Source organism: Neophocaena asiaeorientalis, unplaced genomic scaffold (assembly GCF_003031525.2).
Source record: "Neophocaena asiaeorientalis asiaeorientalis breed wild unplaced genomic scaffold, Neophocaena_asiaeorientalis_V1.1 scaffold599, whole genome shotgun sequence".
Classification (NCBI taxonomy): domain Eukaryota; kingdom Metazoa; phylum Chordata; class Mammalia; order Artiodactyla; family Phocoenidae; genus Neophocaena; species Neophocaena asiaeorientalis.
In genome coordinates this window covers 134,319-151,937 of record NW_020173499.1, presented here as the reverse complement: position 1 = coordinate 151,937, position 17,619 = coordinate 134,319, and the positions used below count along the sequence as shown (strand labels likewise).

General features: G+C 37.9%; 1 protein-coding gene across 3 annotated transcripts in view; it reads right to left on the bottom strand.

Annotated features, from left to right (window-relative positions):
* Positions 1-17,619, bottom strand: part of AFF4 (ALF transcription elongation factor 4) — a 93,846-nt gene that overhangs the window by 74,540 nt on the left and 1,687 nt on the right. The window contains exon 1 of one of the 3 annotated variants that reach the window (XM_024747620.1): positions 4,454-4,492. The exons of the other annotated variants lie outside the window; for them this stretch is intronic. The gene's annotated coding sequence lies outside the window, so the exon portion shown is untranslated. Of the gene's footprint in view, positions 1-4,453; positions 4,493-17,619 lie in introns of those variants that run through there. 3 annotated transcript variants of the gene reach the window in all.

Below are 17,619 nucleotides of genomic sequence, written 5' to 3'. Positions count from 1 at the left end.
TTTTTTTTTTTTTTAATTTATTTGTTTGGCTATGCCTGGGTCTTAGTTGCAGCACGTGGGATGTTCAGTTGCGGTATGTGGGATCTAGTTCCCTGACCACGGATCAAACTCGGGCCCCCTGCATTGAGAGCATGGAGTCTTAGGCACTGGACCACGAGGGAAGTCCCTCTGGCTGGCTTTTTGACTTTCACCTTGATCTGAATCTGTTTAGCTTCTATGGAGTTTTCCATTCTTTATTTCTGTGGTCTAACTAAAATCAATCCAAATAAATAACTTTAAATGTCTATACTACAGATAATGTGCTATCTGTATCTTTACTTCTCAGCTACCTAGTATCTGAAGAGACTAAAAGTGAATTATACTATGGACTACATGGGGCTGAGGTACTAAAGGAAGGAAAGGGCTGGCTTTGATAGGCAGCCTCTGCTACCCATTACAGGTATTCTAAGTCTTATCCACCCACTACTAGCAGCTCTGTCCAAGTGAAACTGCATTTATAGCGGAACTGGACAAATTTGAAAGTGGTTATGTCTCAGTCATTTATATTTCTCTGAAGATCCTTGGGACCTCCCGGGGAGAAAATGGAAGGAAATGAGAGAGAGGTTAAGAATACCAATCTCAGGGAATTTCCTGGCAGTCCAATGGCTAGCACTCGGCACTTTCACTGCCGGGGCCCAGGTTCAATCCCTGATCCGGAAAGACACTGCAAGCCGTGCGGTGAAGCCAAAAAAGCAAAGAAAAAAAGAGAATACCAATCTCAGAAGAGCATCAAAAATAACTCAGAGCATATGGTACATGTGCAGTAACTATATATTGGAAGAATATTTGGGGGGAAAAGGGATGTCTTCCCTTATTTCTCCATAATCAATATCAAAGAAGCTAAGGTATTAATTCACAAAATGACCCTCTATTTCCTAACACACAGTTCTTCAAATCATAGTGATTCAGGTGGTTTAGTTATAAGCAAAGACTATTGGATAATCTTGATGTAGAGTGGTATCCTTGCTAATAAAAACTCTCAAACATAATACATCTAGTAACCAAAAACCAATACAAGCAATTACCTCTTTATTAACTTCTTAAATACCTTAACAAAGTAACGTAACTTCCAAACTTCAATTGAGCTGTAAACAGCTGAGGCACCATAATTTTATAAATGGGACGATTAGGGATACCTGATGTTTAGTTGTGATTATATAACATACTAGACATATGATTTAGGCAAATAATCTCCCTAAACCTCAGTTTCGTCTATTATAAATTGTTCATACTAATCTGATGGTAAGGATTAGATGAGAGAACTATTTGAATGTAGTTGAGTATTTAACACTATACAAGAGGGCTTCCCTGGTGGCGCAGTGGTTGAGAATCTGCCTGCCAATGCAGGGGACACGGGTTCGAGCCCTGGTCTGGGAAGATCCCACATGCCGCGGAGCAACTGGGCCCGTGAGCCACAGCTACTGAGCCTGCGCGTCTGGAGCCTGTGCTCCGCAACAAGAGAGGCCGCAATAGTGAGAGGCCCGCGCACCGCGATGAAGAGTGGCCCCCGCTTGCCACAACTGGAGAAAGCCCTCACACAGAAACGAAGACCCAACACAGCCATAAATAAATAAATAAATATTTAAAAAAAAAAAAAAGTAAACACCTCACTTGTAACCAAATACAGCAAACAGCTAACATAAAAAAAAAATAAATAAAACCCACTATACGAGAATAAAGGGGGGACTTCCCTGGTGGCACAGTGGTTAAGAATCCGCCTGCTAATGCAGGGGACACAGGTTCGATCCCTGGTCCAGGAAGATCCCACACGCTGTGGAGCAACTAAGCCCGCTGTGGAGCAACTAAGCCCGCTGTGGAGCAACTAAGCCCGTGTGCCACAACTACCGAAGCCTGTGCGCCTACAGCCTATGCTTCCCAACAAGAGAAGCCACCACAATGAGAAGCCCACGCACTGCAACGAAGAGCAGCCCCTGCTCACCGCAACTAGAGAGAGCCCACGCGCAGCAACAAAGACCCAATCCAGCCATAAATAAATAAATAAATAATAAATTTATTTAGGGGAAAAAAAGAGAAGTAACAGGAAGCCTGAATAGACCCATAACAAGTGAAGAGACTGAATTAGTAGTCCAAAAACTGCCTATAAATGAAAGCTCAGAACTGCATGGCTTCATTGCTGAATTCTAACGAACGTTTAAAGAAGAATTAACACTAATCCTTCACAAACTCTTCCCAAACAATGGAAAAAGGAGGAAACTCCTTCCAATTCATTTTGTAAGGGCAATAGTACCCTGATATGAGAACCAGACAAAGACATTACAAGAAAAAAACCTACAGATCAATAAAAAGCTTATTACATATACATAAAAATCCTCAACAAAATATTAACAAACCAAATCCAGCAATATTACAAAGGACTGTACACCATGACTAAGTGAGGAATGCAGGATTGGCTTAACATCCAAAAATCAATTAAAGTAATACACCATAACAACAGAATATAGGACAAAAACCAAATGACCATCTCAACGGATGGAGAAAATGCATCTGACAAGTTGCGACATCCCTTCTTGACAAAAACACTCAACAAACTATGAATAATAGAGAAGGGGGCTTCCCTGGTGGCGCAGTGGTTGATTTACCGAAAAAAAAAAAAAAAAAAAAAAAGAGAAGGGAATTTCCTCAAGCTAATAAAGTGCATCTACAAGGAAAACACAGCTATCATATTTAATGGTGAGGGACTGAATACTTTTCCCCTAAGATCAAGAACAAGACAAGGATGTCCTTTCACCACTTCTATTCAATACTGTATGGAGGTTCTAGTCAGTCGATTAGGCAAGAAATAGAAATAAAAGATATCTGAGCTTGAAAGGAAAAGTAAAATGATGATGTTGTACATAGAAAACCATGAAGAATCCACTGAAAATCTGTTAGAGCTAATAAACGAGTTCAACAATGTTGCATGATACAAGATCGATACACACACAAAAAAGGATTGTATTTCTGTACAGTAGCTATAAACAAACCAAAAATGAAATTAAGAAAACAATTCCATTTACAATATCATCAAAAGGAATAAAATACTTAGAAAAAAATTTAACAGAAGAACAGCAAAATTTACACTCTGAAAACTACGAAACATTACTGAAAGTAATTAAAGACCTAAATAAATGGAAACAATCCTATTCACAGAATGGAAAATTTATTAAGATGAAAATACTCCCTTAATTGATCTACAGTTTCTACAGAATCCCTATCAATATACCAGCTGACTTCTTCACAGAAAGTGACAAGTTGATACTAAAATTCACATGGAAATTCAAAGGATCCAGAACAGTCAAAACAACCTTGCAAAAGAACAAAGCTGGAAGACACACACTTCCCAATTTCAAAACTTACTACAAACCTATAGATCAAGAAAAGAGAACTGGGAGTCCAGAAATATACCTCACTTTTTTTTTTTTTTCTGGCCGCATCATGCCTCATGCGGCATTGTAGTTCACTGACCAGGGGTCGAACCCATGCCCCCTGCAGTGGAAGCAGAGTCTTAACCACTGGACCACCAGGGAAGTCCCTATACCTCACATTTGTAACAGATTTTCCACAAGAATGCCAAGACAAACAACTCAGTCAAAAAATGGGAAAAGGATTTGAATAAGTTTTTCTCCAAGGAAAATATACAAATGGCCGATAAACACATGAAAAGATGCTAAACATCATTAGTCATTAGAGAAATGCAAATCAAAACTAAGAGATACAACATCACACCCATCAGGATGGCTATTATCAACAAATTAAAATTTAAAAAAACAAACAAAAAAAAAGTGTTGGCAAAAATATGGAGAAATTAGAATACTTGTGCAGTGCTGGTAAAAATGTAGAATGGTGCAGCTGCTGTGGAAAACAGTTTGATGGTCACTCTAAGAGTATAACATAGAATTACCCTATGACCCGGCTATTTTACTCTTATGTATATATGGCCAATGAAAGCAGGAACTCAAACAGGTAGTTGTACACACCATGTTCATAGCACCGTTATCCACAACAGTCAAGAGGTGGAAGCAACCCAAGTGTTCACCAACAGATGAATGGACAAACAAAATGTGGTATACACATAAAAGAAATATAATTCAGCCTTAAAAAGGAATGAAATTCTGACACATGCTACCATGGATGAAGCAGTCACTTACGTGAGGTATGCAGAAAAGGCAAACTGACAGAGATAGAAAGTAGAATGGTGGTTGCAAGGGGCTGGGCATAAGAGGGAATAGGGAATTACCATTTAATGGGTATGGAACTTCTGTTTAGGATGATGAAAAAGTTCTGGAAATGGACAATGGTGATGGTTGCACAACACTGTGAATGTAAATAAGGCCACTAAATTGTACATTTAAAATGACTGAAATGATAAATTTTGTTATGCATATATCACAATAAAAAAAATTACAGTACTCACAGTTCAAAAAAAAGTGTGCACTCCCAATGAACCAGAAATTCATCTCCTATAATCCTTTTAATAAAAACATGTATTAGTTTTATAACCTTTTAAAATTTAAAACTTCAAAAATAGTTTCAAGAGTAAAATGTGACCTTTAACTTGCCCCTTTCAAGTGTTCAGAACCTGTTACAATGGTTTTTTTTCAATTAGTATCTTAGAACTATCCTACTGAAAAATGAAGCCATTCAGCTACCAGATTATTAAATGATTTACACTCCAAAAGTCAAAATGAGACTTAAGCTAAGATTTCAATTATTTTAGAATCCAGTTTATTACAACTGCTATTAAACTGTAACTTTAAAATATACTATCTTAAAGCAAAAAACCTTATAGGTAGAGAAATCCCTCTTGGCCTCATTTGGCATTATTTCTCTACCCATGAGAGTCTGAAGAGGTCAGTTCCTACAAGGTAGGCAAACAGAAGTTGTACACCTGGAGATCAAAGCCAACAATAACAGAACATCAGGTCCCAAAATGGTGTTTTGCATAAAAGGACCTTCCACCCAAAGTTAGTCATGAGATTTCTATAGCCTTCAGGTTTAAAATAACATAGTAAAGGGACTTCCCTGGCAGTCCAGTGGTTAGGGCTCTGTGCTTCCAGTGGGGAGGTGGGGGGGGGTTGTTTGATTCCAGTTGGGGAACTAAGATTCCAGGTGCTGTGCTGTGTGACCAAGAAAAAAAAAGGTAGTAAAAAACATGAAAGCAAAGATAATTCCATACCATTTTTGCTTTCTTCATCATATCTTTATACATTATCTAATTTCTCATAATCATGTTTCATGAATCACTTTCAACTAGGCCCTCAAAGTTTCCCGGAAATTTACTATCCTTCTCTGACGAATGCTCTTTCCTTTTCCACACAAGTATTTTCATGGAGTTCTATGACTCTTCCTCCTAGCTTCCATTCCACAAATGACCTTATCTTACTGGACAAAGATTACAAAGATAAAGACCAGAGAGAAATCAACTATCAACTTTCAAACTATTAACATTGCATCCATTCTCTTCTTTCCTCTGGCTAAAAAAGAAAAAGCATCTCTCTATCAAAGAACAATTATGCCCATTTTGCTATCTTCTCCTAGACCTTTATCAGTTACTGCCTTCTCTCCAGCAACTTCAACTTTTCTCTCTTTAATGAATCCCTTTCATCATCATTCAAATATATTCTTCTTTAAAAAAAAAAAAAAAAAAAGTCTTCCCTGATCCCATAGATCTCTCCAGCTATCACTCTATCTCTCCTCTATTCAACTTCACAGCCAAAAGGACTCTTGGTGATTCCCCACTCTCTCTGCAACCATTTGTTTGATAAAAAGTGACCCAGAAAGGTGTAAGGAGCAATATAGTGAACACTTGTGTTACCCATGAACCACCTTGGGAAATACAGCATTGCCAATATAGTGGAAGGCTACTGTGTACCCCTCCTGGATCACATCTCCGGTGCTCCCTTCCCCTTCAAGAGATAGCCACTATTCTGATTTTGGTGTATACTTTTACTATATATGTGTGTATCCCTAAGTAAGACATTGAATTGTTCTGCGTATTTTTCAACCTTTAAAAAGGGTACACTTTAAAGACTCTGAGCCTTTTAAATTCTCAGCATTATGTTGAGGTTAATCCATCATGATACATGTTGCTGTAGTTCATTTATTTTCACTACTGTGTATCCACACAATTTACTTATCCACTCTCCAGATGATGGATAGTTAGGTAGTTTCCCCTTTCTCTGCCATTACAAACAATGCTGTAGTTATCTTTTTTTTTAATACATTTACTTTATTTATTTATGGCTGCGTTGGGTCTTTGTTGCTGTGCGCGGGCTTTCTCTAGTTGCAGAGAGCAGGGGCTACTCTTCGTTGTGGTGCACGGGCTTCTCATTATGGTGGCTTCTCTTGTCGCAGAGCATGGGCTCTAGGCATGCGGGCTTCAGTAGTTGTGGCACATGGGCTCAGTAGTTGTGGCTTGTGGGCTCTAGAGCGCAGACTCAATAGTTGTGGTGCACGGGCTTCGTTGCTCTGCGGCATGTGGGATCTTCCCGGACCAGGGCTCAAACCCTGCAATGGCAGGTGGATTCTTAACCACTATGCCACCAGGGAAGTCCCTGTAATGATCATTTTTATACACTTCTCTTTGTACCAGTGAGTGAGAGTTTTCCTGGAAGAGACACCTACAAGAGGAATTGCCAGGTTGCAGGGAATGAGCATCTTCAATTTTAATTGATATACACAAACTGCTTTCCAAAATATATCCAATCACTATTCCACATTGTTTCCAACCTCCCAACATTGTTTCCAACTCCCCACACTCCACTCCTTTGCCAAGATCACACTGATTTGCAAGTTGCTAAATTCAACAGACACTATCATTTTAGTTGACCTACTGTTCAACATATTCAGCCACTAATGGCTCCTTAATATACTTTTGGCTTCTATAACCCCAGCCCTCCCAGTTTTCCTAGCACCTCTGGCTTCTCCCATTCTATCTACCAGACTTAAAAATTGGTGCTCCTCTGCACTCAGCCGGGGGTCTTATTCAGACTCTGATTAAGTCTACATTCTTTCCCTACATTCTCATGGCTTAAAATACCATCTATATGTCTATACTACAAATACCAAAATATACTCCACATCAAGCCTGTTTGATCATGCCCTTTGACTGAGGAATATCAATCTTAATACATCCAAAATTGATTTCTTGATCTCTTTTCTCTACCGCCAACAACTTCTGCTCCAGTGATCCTCATCCTACCAACGACCTGCTCTTGCTGAACCCTCCCTTCAACCTCTCTCCACATCCACTCCATAACCATGGCCTCCAAAATGTTTTGAATTTATCAGTTCCCTTACTTCTCCACTGCCACTGTTCAAAACAAGCCATCATTTTACCTCAGACTTGGACAAATGCTACAGCCTTCTAATTGGGACTCCTAGTTCCCCTCATCTCTCTCTAATCCATATTTCATACAGCAGCTAAAATGATCTTTTTTAAAAAAAATAAATTTATTTTATTTGTTTATTTATTTTTGGCTGTGTTGGGTCTTCATTGCTGCGCGTGGGCTTTTTCTAGTTGTGGCGAGCGGGAGCTACTCTTCGTTGTGGTGCGCGGGCTTCTCACTGCTGTGGCTTCTCTTGTTGCAGAGCACGGGCTCTAGGCGCACGGGCTTCAGTAGTTGTGGCTCGCGGGCTCTAGAGAGCAGGCTCAGTAGTTGTGGCGCACGGGCTTAGTTGCTCTGCAGCATGTGGGATCTTCCCGGATCAGGGCTCGAACCCATGTCCCCTGCATTGGCAGGCGGATTCTTAACCACTATACCACCAGGAAAGCCCTAAAGTGATTTTTTTTTAAGTGATCTTTTTAAAACACAAACCCCAGGAAAACCCTAAAGTGATTTTTTTTTAAGTGATCTTTTTAAAACACAAACCCCAGGAAAACCCTAAAGTGATTTTTTTTTAAGTGATCTTTTTAAAACACAAACAAGATAATTTCACTCAACCCCTGCTTGAAAAATTTTAGTAAGCTTTCCACTTGCCTTAGGATAAACTTTAAGGTACTTAACATGGCCTTCAAAGCCAGGATTTGACTTTCTACTGATGTGACTCCTGCCTATCTCATCAGATTTATTTTATATCTCACTGCCCTCCCCTCCCAGCTCCCACCAAGGGCCTTTTTTAGGCTTCTTGAACTGTGGCGCTCTTTCCAGCTTAAAAAAATTCATGTAGACAATTCCTGTTTCCTTCAGAGTACCTGATCACAATTAAGATAATAATCAGGGAACGTGCTTGTTTTCCAGCATTGCATACCTAGAACATAACCTAGTAGAAAATCACTTAAATAAGTAAACTAATGAACTTCACAACTTGGTTAGAAAGTAGAGGTTCTCTCATTTACTACGGGTTATCTCATTTACTACCTCATTTCCTGCATTCAATATATTATCAACCCAATAAAGCATTAATATTGATACTAAATGAATTCGGTTGTTTTTAAAGCAATTTCTCTAAAAGAGTTTATCTAAAAGAAAAAAAACAACATATGTACAAGAAAAAAAAACACTTGTACAGAAATGATCAATTTCTATTTTTACTTAAAACCTACACTCTCAAATGTTCACCAAATACAAGTGCTAGACTGTAAAATCTCATAATCATACTTGGCAAACTGAGACGGTATAAAAACTGAGTGTTTCAGTAACAACACCCAGAAAGAAATGATCTGTTCAAAAGAGTACTTCAAGACTGCTTTCATTTATAGTACCTGAGGAAGCCAAGAGAAAATAACACACGTCAAAAAGGCAAAATAAAGGCAATTTTATTACTTAAAATGCATATAGCAAATTAAACAAAAGTTAAAAAGCATTACACAGCAAAGGTTCTTTAGAGTTTACACTAAAAAGGAATTATTTCTGATTAATTTCATCTTCATCTGCATATGTGGAAGACAAGTGATAATAAAGTATCTGGGTTTCCTAAAATATATTTAGTGTCTTAGAATATTACAAAAAAGGTTAGAGAGAAAACGCTAATGGACTGAAGGAAGAAGGCATATACTCAAGGCTTGTGAACTTAAATTAGCCCCTATCCTAATTACCCTAACTTCTTGTTAATAAGGTTCTATTAAAATGTAAATAAACATATTGCTTTAAAAGGTAGTTAAGGTCATTTAAGGCTATTGCTCTTTAATCACGGAATACAAATTTATATATTAAATGAGTTATTATGGCAGAGAGAATATTTACTTTGAAAAATCAATTTATAAAGTGACAAGAGTAAACCTATTGTCAAAATATTTTCTAATTCAGACTTATAACATATTTAAACAGAACTCAGAAGATTCTGAAGGCTTTATAACTCTGATTTTAAAATCTGTCTCTTCAGTATAGACCAATATTATATATACGGTACAACGTTAATACTGTAGTTAACCAGGGCATATGTTGTGTCACACACTGCACTAAGGCTAAGGATATAAAAATAAAAATTACCCATCATCTCCAAGATTTGGTTGCAGCTAGACCAACTACAGAAAGGTGGCAGGAGGATAGGAGGAGGGAAGGGAAGGAAGAAGAGGAAGGGAGGGAAGAATACCATGTGGGACAGCCCTGAAGAGAGAACATAGCATACACCCAGGGAACAGAGATAGATCAAGAGTAGTTGGAAAATAGGGTTGGGGGAGTACAAAATGAAAGGTAAGACTGTTGAAATACATGGGATCAGACTAGACCTGTGGGTTTGTTTCTGAAATCTGAAAGACATAGGATACCTTTCCAGAGAAAATTAATATATCCCAGATCTTGAGTGATGATCTTTTAAAAATTATAATGTTAAGAATCTGGTATGGATATAAAATTAGGTATGAACTCATTATGTTATATAGCTCTTATGTAACCATAACACTAAAACAACGTTAAAAAATTAAATACGAAACAAAATTTTAAGTAACACTAATGTGGGACTTCCCTGGTGGTCCAGTGGCTGGGACTCCATGCTTCCACTGCAGGGGGCATGGGTTCCATCCCTGGTCAGGGAACTAGGATCCTGCATGCCACGCAGTGCAGGCAAAATAAATAAATTAAATAAATAAAATGCTAATGTAACAGATTATGTTGTTTTACATAAACTAGGCCAATGATGTATTCAATCCTGGAAATATGTAGTCTCAGGTCTAGTTTTATACACACACACACACACACACACACTATTTTTTTTTTCGGCTATGCCGCGTGGCTTGTGGGATCTTAGTTCACCAACAAGGGATTGAACCCGGGCCCTTGTCAGTGAGAGCGCAGAGTCCTAACCACTGGACCACCAGGGAATTCTCATAGTTCTATATTTTTAAACCACATCTGTAATTTGACTTCAATAACAGTAGTGCATAAAATGCTTATAAATATGTAAAACTAAACAGATTTAATAACTGCAAATGTTTATTTGCTAATTTAGGGAAATACAACCTTATATATACTACCATACCAGCTAGCGGTCCTTAAATGTCAGTTTTAAAGAGGCTCACTTGTTAACTCTGTCAATCTTTCTTGTTCTTTTGTGGTTCAGTACCTTAATGAAAACTACATTAAATGTGTATCTAGTAAAATCACTGCTGAAGTTTGGAATAAAACACGCACACTGCAAACAAACTGTTTCACGTTGATTAATTACAAGATGGGATCTACCAGATACATCTCACAGTGAAAATATGATACTAAATACTAAGCCGGGGTTTGGCCTGCCTATACTAACATATACCATGACATGATCTAATTTAACTCACCATCTTTCCCTGTCTGAGCATCATCAGTACAATGCTTTATAAGTTGGCACAAACACAATAATAAACAAAATCTAAACACAGCAACAAACTCCCAAGGGATTACTTGGCTATAAAGCAGTCCTTTAGAAGTTACATAAAACTCATTAATGTACAAGAATGCCCAGTTAGAAAAATACTACAGAAAATACAACATTACTAAGGAGTTCTAAGAGAAGTGAATTTGCAGTTTAGAGGGGAAAAAAAATCACTTTGGTACAGGATGAAGTAGATTATAAGGAAACAAATGAGAAGACTGTTGCAGTAACCCAGGTAAGAAATGAAAGCCTAGATTAAGGCAGTAATAGTAGGAGTGTTGATAATGTACATAAAGGGTTTGGATTCAAAGATGTTAAGGAGGTAGAATCTTGGGGCCCGACAGATGTGAGATGTAAAATGGAGGAATCAAGGACAACTTGCAGGTTTCTAGAAAAAACAATGATAGTGGTACATCCTCCAAGGCAAGGAAAATAGCAGAATTTAAGGGTGAGGGGATTGAGAAGTAGCAGAATCAACACTTACAGGGACTATTTGATCATCTTCTACTCTCACCTCACTCACCCCCAGCTTTCCTCAAAATTCTCTCCCCCATTCACATAGCTGTACTAAGAGCAACCATGTTACAATGTAACCTATAGTGTGATCCTACCTTCAGGGTACAGTTGACAGATAAAGTCTGAATCCTTAACTAAAGCTAGGCCAATATGCAGACTCCACCTGTTTTATTTATATCTCTATATGTATATGTAAATGGGTATGTACACACACACATGTATACACACATGTATATCCACATTTATACATACATACACACAGAGATATGTATATATACATACACACACACACACACACACTCACACACAAAAAATCCCCTAACAACCACCATAGTAAATAGGACCTTGTAACTAACTGCTCAACCCTAAGGCAATCCTCAGACTCAAATATCCACTAAGGGCCATTTGATCTGCTAAGACAAAAGTTGACAAACTGTTTTAAAGCCACACAGTAAATATTTTAGGCTTCACAGGCCATAAAGTTAGGACTACTTAACTCTGCCACTGTATCAGCAAAAGCACCTACATACAATACATAAACAGATGGGTGTGTTGTCTGTGCTCCAATAAAACTTTATTCATGGACACTGAATTTTGAGTTTCCTATAATTCTCACATACCACAAAATATTCTTCTTTTGACTTTTTCCCACCATTTTAAAAAAATGTAAAAACCATTCTTAGCTCTCAGGCCGTACAAAAGCAGGCAGCATTGGGCCTACTAACAGTGTGTCAACCCTTGTGCTAAGGTAACACAGAACTGCCCTCTCCTTTCTTTCAAATGTCCTCTAAGTGTCAGAAAAGGAAAATCTTTCTAGTGGACAGAATTGAAAATCTTCATTTGGCTGCCAAAGAACTCACTCCATTTGCAAGGAAGTAAGTCAACAAATGAAGGCCCATGCAATTTGCTGGTTCTATCATTTACCTTCTACTGTACCTGTCCAGCAAGATACGGTGTTAAGTTTCAGAACAATGATACCTTCCTCTTCCCTCCCCTCATAAGAGTTTTAGCTATTTTTTTTTCCTACCACTGTGTATCAGTTATGCTGGGGATGGTTAAATTCAGTATTTAGTCCACAATTTTCAAACATGTGACAAAGCATAGCTAGGCCTGATTAACAAAGAGCATCACCTTTAGAATCTGGACTCAGAGAACAATGACCTCTGGATGTGGTAAGTAGGTATGAATTTGGGTTGTTTCCATAGAAGAGATGAGAGTGTTTGCTGGTATATAGAGATAGTGAGATTATGTTAAAGAAAATATTTAATATATATAAGAAAAGTAGGACTCTGTGTGGGTGCGCTAAATAGCCATGGAATGAATGAACTGGACAACTATGTTTTAGAGTGTCCTTTACTCCTCTTCTTTCTGCGATGTAGCCCGCTAGCCAGAGCTGTGGTCCAGAGCTGGACCTATAACCTAACGAGTCCCTTTCCTGAGATTTGAGACTGAGAATCAGGTCAGTCTCTCTGACGGCAGAAGCTATAAGATTTAAAACTCAAAAGATATTAGTAAGTGTTAAAAACTGACCTGCAGCAAGAAAGAACTAACTGAACACACAGAGTATCTTGTGTGAAAAAAAAAAAAGAGTATCTTGTGAGACATAAAGAGATACTCCTGACCACATATGGAGTCCCTGGATCTAGCTGTTCCTGAGTTCCAGCTGTCCTCCTATGGCTTGGTTGCCTTTCTGAGAATTCATAGGATACCCGTATGTTTCCAAAAAATTCTTCTTTTTGCTTCAGTTAGGTATGTGTCGCTCTCCTAACTAAAACAGAGTACCTATTGGACAATCTAAACAGGGATATTCAGTTGGATCAAAGAGTTCTGGTGAGTTTAAAACACTTAAGGATGGTAGCTACAGCAACAAAAATGGAAGAAATCACCAGGAAGAGTGAAAAGAGGTGGTCAAGGTGGAAATTCATAAATATCAATATGATTAGCAGAGAATTAAGAGGCTACAAAGAAGCAGCTAGTAGTAAGAAAGGCAGGAAAGGGACAGTCATAAAAATCAAGGAAAAAAAAAACAGTATCAAGGAGACAATGGTTAACAATGTCAAGTATAGAAAGAGGTAAAGGAGTAAGCAATGATTATACAATTTGTCAATGTACAAGTCACAGGTGGCCCTGATAAGAGCAATTTCACTGGCATGCTAGGATGAGAAGCCAGATTGAGGGTTTAAGAATACATAGGAAGTACACAACTCTACCTATGAAGTACTCTTCCCATTGAAAAAAAAAACATTCAAGCCTGAATCAGAGCAAGCTTCTAGAGGTAATTACCAATTTACAGGAAAAACTGTGGACAGAAGAACATATTACATGAAACCACAGGGATGTAATCAGCAAAATCCAGACTGTGAGAAATCTCATAGGGCAAAGGCTTGGTTTCTTTAACAAACCAATTGTATAGGAACAAAAACAAAGACAGAAAGAAAAGAGGGTTGAGACACACATCAACACAATAAAATGTATGAACCTTATTTGGATCCTAATTCAGACAAACTGTTAAAACAAAACAAAAACTGTAATCGAGGAAATTTGAACACCGACTAGAATATGTGATGATATTAAGGAATTAGTGTTAATTTTTTTAGTAAAATCTTAAATTGGATTATTATTTTAATTCTTAGAGATATACAATAAAATAGTATAACACAGTCTTTATTCTACTAGTGAGTCTTCACTGATTGTGCTCAAAGTCATCCAGCCTGCTACAGTCCCATAGTTAGCTGCATAACAAATATTAGAGAGATACAAAGCGATACAGGGATTCAAAGGAGATAAGTCACTATTGGGGTAGGGAATCAAGCAAAACTTAAGGCAATGGTATTTGCACTGTGCCTTAAAAGATGATGAAATGTTAAGAGACAAGGAACAAGTCAGGAAAAGTGATATTCCAGATGGAAGAAATGATAGCAATTGGAAAGAGGTGCGAAGGCCTATCTATGAAGAGTATTGACTCCACTCACCTTTCCATAAAACTGTCCCTACCCTAGTGATGACAAGAAAAGGAAAAGTCAAAGTGAAACGTCATAACCCACTAGGCAGCTCCAAGTTGACAAAATCATGGGAGACCCATTCAGGCCCAAAGCAGACCGAGGAAGCCCAGTCCCAGGACAGATCACGACAGTATCTGGGTAGCCAAACCATACTGGCTTTCCAGAGTAATCTATTCATGTCAATCTCTGGGTGTGGGGAGTTACTGCAAGTAGGGGTGCTCTCCTTAAACCAAAGGGAAAAGTAGCAAGGTAACAGGTCAGGTTAGCTTTAAGCAATTTTTAGTCACTGACTACACCTTATTTCACAATTAACTGAGACTAGCAAACACCCTCCCAGAAATCAATATAATTGTTCCAACTTTTCAGAGAAAATAAAAAAGGAAATGGGAAAACCATAATGAAGACTGGGGGTTCAAAAGCTGGAAATCCTTTACATTATACAGGAAAGTTTCTATAGTAAGTTATCTGTAGAAGAGAGCTGAAATAAAAAATAAAATCTACCATATGATCCAGCAATCCCACTCTTGGGCATATATCTGGACAAAACTATAATCCAAAAAGATATATGCACCCCTATGTTCATAGCAGCACTATTCACAATAGCCAAGACATGGACACAACCTAAATGTCCACTGACAGATGAACGGATAAAGAAGATGTGGTACATATATATACAATGGAATACTACTCAGCCATAAAAAAGAACAAAATAATGCCATTTGCAGCAACATGGATGCAACTAGAGATTATCATTCTAAGTAAGGTAAGTCAGAAGGAGAAAGACCAATACCGTATGATATCACTTATATATGGAATCTAAAATATGGCACAAATGAACCTATCTACAAAACTGAAACAGACTCAAAAGACATAGAGAACAGACATGGGGGCAGGGGATGGACTGGGAGTTTGGGGTTAGTAGATGCAAACTATTACATACAGAATGGATAAACAAGGTCACACTGCATAGCACAGGGAACTATATTCAATATCCTGGGATAAACCATAATGGAAAAGAATATAAAAAAGAATGCATATATGTATATAACTGAGTCACTTTGTTATACAGCAGAAATTAACACAACACTGTAAATCAACTATCCTTCAATAAAAAATAAAATAGTAAAATAAAATCAAATCTAAGTTATCAATTTTTATAATACACACTGCACTTCTGGGTCACTGTCCAGGTGTGCCTTCGATATTTAAGACTACCTCTTTGGGGACTTCTCTGGTGGCGCAGTGGTTAAGAATCTGCCTGCCAATGCAGGGGACACGGGTTCAAGCCCTGGCCCAGGAAGATTCCACATGCGGTGGAGCAACTAAGCCCGTGCGCCACAACTACTGAGCCTGTACTCTAGAGCCCGCGAGCCACAGCTATTGAGCTCGTGTGCCACAACTACTGAAACCTGCGCACCTAGAGCTACAAGAGAAGCCACGGCAATGAGAAGCCTGGTACCGCAACAAAGGGTAGCCACCGCTAGCAGCAACTAGAGAAAGCCCGCGCACAGCAATGAAGACCCAACACAGACATAAATAAATAAATTTATATTTAAAAAAAGACTACCTCTTTGATTTTTATGAAAAATACTATGAAGAGAAGGCCTCATACATTTTGGACTCCATTCTAAACCAGTAGGTGGTCACAAAAGAAGAAATACCTGTTTTCTTTGTTCCTCTCAGGTACACATAAAACCATGACATTTACCTTAACTCTTAAAAAAATGTAAGATACATAATTTTAGAAAGCTTCACCTTCTGTCATCTTCTGTAGCTGATAGCTACTTTTTCCCCTACAAATAAATACTGATCACTTGCTCATACAGCTTTTTTTTTTAAGAGTACCCTTTTGTGAAATCTTGGGTTGGATATCACATTCAAATTCAACCTAGTAATTGTATAAAATACTGGGGAGGACACAAAGAGGTATAAATATAGTTCTTGCTCTAAAGACATGACAGATCTATAAAAAAATTACAATACAAAGCAGAATGCATCAACTGTCACAAAGGGGGTACAGTATCTCAAGAGCACAGAGAAGGGAATGTACATCATCTGACAAGCAGAAACTGAATCTGAATGAAAATATGCTATCTTTAAGAATGCTTAATTACACAGCTTCAAAGTACTGTAGAATCACCTTTACACCTCAAAACTGTAGACCATTTTCGAATAATCACAGCTAAGCTCTTTTTTTTTTTAAATCAAACAGTAAAAGTTTGATCACTCACAAACATCCTATCTTGCCTCCACTTGACACAGAATTTCATTTAAAGCAAAATCTGCCTACTGTTCCAGTAGAGCTAACAAAAACCAAAGCCGTCAGCCTGCAAGCCACCACAAACTGAATGAAAATGTTGGTGTTAAAAAAAAAATTTTTTTTTTATTGCCTCAGGTAAGTTAACGCTAAAAGATAATTTAAAATAACTTCTTAAGATTTTTTTTTAATGTTTGGAGACTGAAGGAGGCATTGATGAATAAGTAAAATAAACCTGAGCAATTTAAAGAAGCCAGCTTTGTTAAAAACCAGATGGCCACTTGCCAACACTTCTTCATGCATGTAAAACCAAAGATGATTCTAGGCAAGATTCACAGGCCACAGAGGCTCTTTATTAAATGTCAAATTAAGAAAGTTCTCATATTTCAATTTTGATAAGTTAAAGGACAGTTAAATAAAAGGAGCACTTTACAAAGCTTTGCAGAATCAATATGGAAACAAAGCTTTGCGCTTTTAACATCTGAACCCTCAAAAACAAGACATTTTAAACGTCACATTTACAAACATCCTATTCACAAGGAACTATCGCTTAGATTCTGTAAGGAAAAACAGTGGTAACTGGAAAAGGGACTGGCCTTAGTTTAAAATCTCCAACAGGCCAGCTGAAAAGAAATCGCACAATTCTTAATTGCAAGTGACCATGAGAACCCTAAATCGAACTCTTCATCTTAGTTTGAACTCCATACAAAAAAGCATTTCAGATTTGTATCTTTGTACAAATTTGCACCTTTGTATCATTCCTACAAATGATACCGTTTGTGAAAGAAAAGGCAATAAGGATACAACTCAAACTCCTATATCCCATGATCCATCCTCAAAGAGTGGAAGGAACAGCAAAGTGGAAGGAACAAAGCACTGACGTCAATTACGAGATTAACCCCGGGCACAGGCAGCTGGAGGAAAGGCCTACACATCAATAACCAAATGCAAGGTATCAGGGTAACTAGCTAACCGATTCTGAAGTTATGGGGGGGTATTCAAGTATTACACCCC